Genomic DNA, 7,861 nt, shown 5'->3' with positions numbered 1-7,861 from the left:
CGATTTATCAGCATTTAAAATATATGTTAATTAACAAAGATAATAATAAAGAGTACAAATGGCAATTAACTGGTAAACAAGCCTGAAATCTTAAAATGTTGCCACGTGATTTCCCGAACACATGATATGTCAACATGTGACCACTATTCAGATTTACCGTAAATATTTGGAGTATTGTTGCACGGCTTGCACATACACTGTGCATTTCTTTACCTCCGTATAAAATCAATAATTCATGCTGGGAGCCAAGTAACATTCTGTCTGCTTAGTGCAGATTGGTATTTTATTTTACTTGAGAGCATAATAGAAATACATAAGACGAATAAGGCGCCATGATGGAAGGTCAGGTCGGGTATCAAAGGTTATTGTAACTTCAAATACTACTTGTATTTCACACCTTGCCTCTGTCACATATTTCCTTCATATTATTGACAGCAAGTCCTAATTTTGACTTTGCTATTGCAAAATGTCATTTCATATCAAATTAGTAGACTTTCTTTGAAAAAACATATCACTGGTGCCTGATGGGAATACCCGTCCGCCATTTCATTAAACTGGATCGTTTTCGCCTGGTTTGTGCCCATTGTATTGGGGACGCGCTATACTCTCATTGAACAGGCAAAGTTCGCAAAACTAACAACGTTGTTATTTGCCAATATCAATTAACATGATCCAAGGGGTCGAACATGAATTATTCATAACGGATCGATAACTGGCCTCACTTTCTAGCTAGTAAAGCTAGTAAGCTTTTTTGCGTTGCTAATAGAACAACCGTGAATTTAGTGTCACCCCCTGATTAGACCCATTAGCCTAATTGCATTGATTTGTCTAAGGTCTTTCTCAATGCGCAATTTCTAACTTTATTCCAGGGAGGTTTGGCCAATTAGTTTCTGCATGCAAGGTATCAGGAAAATGGTGGTGGTATAACGATTCATGGATATGTCTGGTGGAAGGAATTAGCACCAGCTTTAGTAGACAACGGTACTTTAGGTCTGGGGGACTCAGAAGAAAGAAAGGTCACATAGCTACCCCATGTGTACAAAAATTGTCAATTCGTTTCATTTTTTACATTAGGTCACCCACATTAATGTTTTTAAGCATAACTGTAGCCATAAACGATCAAAATGACAGTACAACTTCAAAAAAAAATATAAAAAATAAAAGTGGAGCTTCTGATGCATTGATTTTTTTTTTTAAAGCATTATTTTCTTCAATCTTAATTTGGAAATTGGGAATTTCTTTCATTGCAGTCTCCATATTGAATACATTACGTTTGGGAATTGGAAAGAACCTTCTGATAAATCATGCATGACTCAATTACAAATCTCTACATCCCTTTCTTCTTGTCTATTGATATTTTGAATAGTGTTTATCTTTCCTAATAGATAGCGCCCTGATCGATTCTTCCTGCATATCAATATGCTTCATTTACATTACATTACAGAGATCGGACACTAATCCCTACCATAACAAACCATGTATAGACTCTACATGCAAATACAGGTGATATAACAGGTCTATATTACAGGATTAGATTAGTAAACTATGATCTATTTGCAAGTATTATATTGATTGAGCAGGAAAGATTTGATACTATTTTTATTAGTAGTCTAGTTGCCGGCGTGCGTTATTTCTTTCTGCAACCATAATGGGCCACAATGCGATAACACATAGTACATACATGTAATTAATAGGCCTATGAGGCTAGATATAACACGAGTTTATTACCATTATTATTTCCTCTTACTTAATAAAATAAAAGAAATCGATAGAATTAAAATTCTATAACGGTTTACCTGGGGTTCGAACCCACAACCTTTGTATCCATAGTCTAATGCCTACACGACTGTGCTATGATTCGTTGTGCCAGAAAGGTGTTTGTTTATGATACTTATTGATTACGGAATAAACTGCATACACACAATATACGTACTATTACTAGTATAATAAATACGAATATAATCCTAACCCTAACCCTAATCCCTAACCCTAACCCTTACCCTAACCCTAACCCTAACCCCTAACCCTAACCCTAACCCTAACCCCTAACTCTAACCCCTAACCCCTAACCCTAACCATAAGACCCTAACCCTAAGACCCTAACCCTGACAATAATGAACCTTGCCTCGGACTATGCGGTTAGTGATATATTGCGGCCCATTATGGTTGCAGAAAGAAATTATTTATGTCCTCTTTTGCACAATTACTGTATTTTGTGGGACCTGAATTTCAAATTTTTATGATGATGACATAGACTCGCTTGCCAGTCCTATATACGCCGTACCTATGTATATTGAGGACTGGCTTACGCCATTTTGGATGTCAATGGGAAATACACACTTAACGATTTGCGCCGGTTAGAAACTTGAAAAAAAATCTTTAAAATTTAATCAATGTATATAAATGTGGTACCAACTGTATTGTGCTTGATAATTTAAGACTCGGTTGAAACAAAATTAAGGATCGAAAGCATTTAAGTGTCCAAAAGGCAAAATTATCGTCAAAGTTCTGCCGAAATCGGCACCCTTGCGAAGGGTTCAGAATTCGAATCGGGAACAAAAATATCCGATCTTTGCGATCAAAAACACAAAATTACAACTTTAAACATACTATTGGCAAAAGACATTATTACCAAACAATATAGAATAGAAAATTTGACATCATTTTCTCAAAATAATGAAAAATTTGCTCACTAGACATCGAAAAAGTACGCAATCCAATTCCCGTTCAAACGCGTGGGAAACTGAAAGTGCATAATCGTGACTAATGATGACATGTATGATGCAAACTCATAGGTGTTGTGCGTTTGGCAAGCTGGGAGGGGTGGGGTTCAAAATGACCCCATAGGATTATAAAATTGCTCAAATACCTCTTTCAAATATATCAAATTATTTACATAAATAAACAAAAACAAATAAATAAATAAATAAATAAATAAATAAACGAAAAAAATTGAACAAATTTTAGCGTAGCATTAAAATCATCAATATAACCATTGCTGGCAGGAGGACTCGAACCAACGATATCAGCAGTCTGATGCTCTACCATTGAGCTAAATGACAGCATCTAGTGATGAGCGTCGAGTTTTAGCTTATACAGTGTTTGTCTGTGATAATGTCGCCTCGTGAAAGAAAGAAATATAAAATCTCAATTTGTAATTTAAATTTATTTGATAATTTTCTAACCTATATTTTCTTTCGAGCAGGGACAAATATTTCCCCTTTTATCTAATTTGACCGCTATATAAGAATCTATTTCTTTTATTACTGATTTAATTCCGCGATTTGTTCCATTAAGCAATATCAAAGATTAATGTCACACATCTCACAACAGATATTTAGTTGGTCTAGTGGTCTTTCACAGTGCTGTTTAACCGGGAGGTACCGAGATCGATTCCCACCTCTGCCTGCATTTTTTTTAAAGACTGGGAAATAATAACCTGACATTCGCCGCTGACATTCGTACTTCAGTAGCGGAGTTATAACTTGTTAAACTTTGCTCCTTCCGTAAAAGGGTACATTATTTTGGCACTACATTATTTCTTTCTTTTTTCACATTGCTGGTATTAAATATCAAATGGTCATAATTGGCGGTCACTTCAAATCATCCCCAACTGAACTAGGTTCAGGAATTTCCTCTCATTGTTAACTGTTGGTTAACCCACCACTTGAGAATAAAGGACTATGATAGGTGCAACAGGATTACCTACGGGATTATCTCAAGGATATAATTCTGTTCTCCATCCTTTTCTTACATCTTCTCTGATATGTGCTAGTGTCAATGGTTATTGTTAAAAGGCAATAAGGTGTGTAATTGCAATATTTCCTCTGAATAGGAAAGACTCTCTACATCGAGTTATGTATGCTGGTGGTTCGCAATACTGTTATTTAAGAGAAGGTATCTTCCAAATCCAAATTCAAATGAATTATCCTTGAAAGTTTGAACTTGAAGAAGGTACGTGACAGTTTTTTATAGAGTGATGTGAATATTCGCCGTAGAAGTGACGTAATAATCGGATTAACTACCATAGCAATTATAGATGAATACAATTTTTGAATAGATCGGCCGGCACTACAAGCCGATTGCATTCTAACAGGTGCTAGTGATCGGCATAATATGTATATTCTATAGAATTACGATACAAGTCTTTGTCCCTGTTCTTTGACATCTATGGTTCAATGCCACACCACTCCACGCCATATATAAATTCTGCCAGTCACATTTCCCCAATATGAAATTTTTTTTAAAGTAAAAGTAAAATTTTAATTTTAATTATACTTTATTAAAGTTCGGCGGAGGCAGGGTTCGAACTCACTATGAACCCAGCGCCTTAGACCACTCGGCCATTAGTCTTGTTGGAATTCATTTGAAACTTATTTGAAGATATAATCGCAACTTCAACATAGACCTACCACGTGACAAGCAAAGGCAGAAAGCGTGCCATATTTTGGAATTTTATTTGCCTAAAACATTTATGTGTATTATTAGCGCTCAATTATTGTTAACTGCGTGTTTTATACAAAAAAATCCAACAATTAACATGATAACTGGGCGTCTATATGGACAATACATTATATCGATTTTGACACGTGCTTGTGTCTCAGTACATTTCCATGGTCAGTAAAATACTATAGAGGAAAACCTACCATTTTCTTGTATACACGTTCGATGTTTTGATCAAGTATGTGAATATTCGACATTAGACCCAAAATGTTTTTTTCAGGAAATAAAAGATTAGATTACCATAAAAACACAACAGTAATCTTTGGTTGGGTCTAATGTAATATTCACATAGGATTTTCAACGTTTTTTCTATCCTTATTCTTGCTCAATTAAAAATATTTTGGCGTATATAAAATTGAAATAAAATTCTCTGCTTCTTAAACGACACATCAAATGTGCCACAATTGGGTATCACGAATCGTTATATATGATGTGCAGTTAATATTCATATTTTTTTTTATACAGAGGATGCTTCAGTTTTGACAGGAAAAATATTTTCTTGAAAACCCTCTCACTCGGTTATTTTAAAAAGGTAACCACGCTTCCCTAGAATGTGCAATAAATTAGCATTAAAATTTTTCTTATTCTAACAGCAAGCGTTTCTAGAATGTATTATGGCGAAATGTGGTGTAGTTCAATGCATAGGTACCGGGTGAACGTTGTAGTGCAGGGCGATATATTCAAAATTGTATTCATCTATTGCTATGATAGTTAATCCACGGTTGTTTGATAGCATGTAAAACTACGTCACTTTTAAGAAAAGGTGAACACTGATGGCACTATTTATCTTAACTTGTGTTTTCATCTTTACAAGGTTAAACACTGGTGTAAGGTCATTAAAACACCAGAAAAAGAGTAACAAATAGCAACGAAATTAAAAAAAAAACATTTTATCATGAAATGTTAGGAATAACTTATATTATTCGGCTAAATTAAATTAAAAACAAATGTAAATAGCGCCCTCAATTTACACACAAATATACAGTTTATAGAATAAAAATACCACAAAAAGCAGAAAAGATGAATAAGTTGAAAAAGAAACAAAAATCTGTATTAAAAAGAGCTGAAGATACTAATATAATTATGTAAAAATTAGTGTGATAGTTTTCAGTATTGTCCAGGTCTAGAATTTAACATTATATAATGATTTGTTAGAAAATTTAATAATAAATGATCATATCAAACAATCGCGAATCCAATTACGTCACTTCTACGGCGAATAGGAATAAATGAAGATAAAAAAGGAAGAGAAAGCCGGCAATAAAGTCGTTGACACATGTCATGTACCAGGGTGCAATTATCAGCTCGCTATTGGCAGGAAAAAAATGTGAATAAATGTGAACATTTCCCACAACACAAAGCTGCTTGTTCATTAAACTTACTGATGTTAGGGGATTTATCTTTAACATCAATCAATGGAAGCACCAATCTACATTATTGATCATTCACATTCATGTCATTCAAGTATTTTCAGTTTTTAATAATGTTGTTTAATCCCCCTGTTCCATCTATGTTTAAATTTAATATAACTTTATGCATATACACCCGGTACTCGTCTGTGCCAGCTCGTACCCACGAACGCATTTCTGTCACAGGAAAACACAGGCATATACCATACATGTAGGACCCTAAGTTACGGAGTGACTAACCTCGTTCATCTAAAGATGTCTAAGGCTGTACTGTTTAGTGTTTGATGTTTTTATTGTGCACTGAAACTAAAATCGTGCACATAAAGAAGAAAAGCACCAAATTTGACACAGATGTAGATTGACAAATAATTGTAGGTATAAAACCAAATGAAATGGTTAAATAGGAGATCATATAATACATGCAAACACCTCAAATAAAGAAAGTCATAAATCAACATTTCTAATGGACTTATTCAAAGATTACAAGCGGTGTTTATCAGAAACTGGTTCTGGGCAAATTTGATTGATACATGTAGCCATGAATTTATATAGGTAAGCTTACATCCGGGTTAAAGTAGCCGATTAACTAATTATTGCCTTGTTTGAAGTTGTGCTCGATGAAACTGCTGGTGAAACTGCTGAGAAGACTAACCAATTGACTTCCTTCGTGAGACCACAAGAGTACATTAGAGACTTTGAGGCACGCAAGTAGGTGCATTCTTTAATTTATTCAGATATTAAGCTTGCATGTGAAGAAACATTAGCCTTTTCGAAGCATGGCGTACATAATAGGAGGGCAGTACTCAATATGGGTAAACCCGCCAAATTCAAAAGCCTCTACCCATTTCATGCAGCGCCATCCTATTGCCATACCTCTAAAAGGCTAATTAGGGGATTAAGATTAAAAGGTTGTTTCTTGTACTTTATAGCAGGGACAATCATTTAAAAGTGTGCAACCTTGTCAAATGGTGGGTAACTCCAGATAGAGGAGCTTTTCAAAATGTCCGTCAAAATGTCTAAAAATACTACATAATCATGCATAAAATTGGTGTATAATTTCATATTTTGACATGTTTATTGTTTTCATCTTGTGTTCTATATGTGTGTTTTATGATAAAAGGTCCGCACAATCTCTGAGAAATTGGCTGGATTTTTTCTGGCGTTTCCGCGCAATTTGTTATTTTTTCCACGTAATCCCTGCGAGGACTCTTGAACTATTGACCTTTAACCGAAAATACTTTACTCTAATTGATTGTGGATTGGAGATAATAGCATATATCAATGATAGTGGGTGATATCTGTATTTACAATATTATTTTATACCTATTTATTTTCACTGTTATTCAAATATTGAACCCAAGACCCCACAGAGACATATTTTTTATTAAGCTTTACGGTTAACACAGACACACGTTTGTGACGCCACTAAACTGTAACCTAACACTATACCGTAACTGACTAAAGCATCTATGCGGAACATCACTAACTCCAAACTACGTCACTGTTGTGCACCTCTAGGCTAGCACTAGTTGACTATTTATTTTTACACCGCCACTGATAGAAGCTGATAGAGGAAATTGTTAATATTAATGAAGTAATGTCATTCCCCAAACCACAGATAATATCCTTCTACATGTCTATAATCTCTGTTCAAACCAAAGCGTTGTGTAATAATTTTAAGTGCACCACAATTTAACCGGTGTGGGGGTGTGTGTGTGTGGGGGGGTGGCGATAACGTGTGAGTTTTATCATGTTTTATAAGCTTTTATATAAAGGTGTCCATAGGCCTAGATTTTCTCTTCAAAAAAACTACTAGGCCTACGCAGTGGTAATTTTACTTGAAGGAAAAAACCTTCCCCCGTCAATTTCTGACACTCCCCAGGACGAGAACAATGATAAGAAGAAAAAAATGAAAATCCCCCGGACGAGAACAAACTAATGAAGATGGT

Source organism: Amphiura filiformis, chromosome 12 (assembly GCF_039555335.1).
Source record: "Amphiura filiformis chromosome 12, Afil_fr2py, whole genome shotgun sequence".
NCBI lineage: Eukaryota > Metazoa > Echinodermata > Ophiuroidea > Amphilepidida > Amphiuridae > Amphiura > Amphiura filiformis.
The sequence above is the reverse complement of the archived record's forward strand: the minus strand, read 5'-3'. Positions refer to the sequence as shown.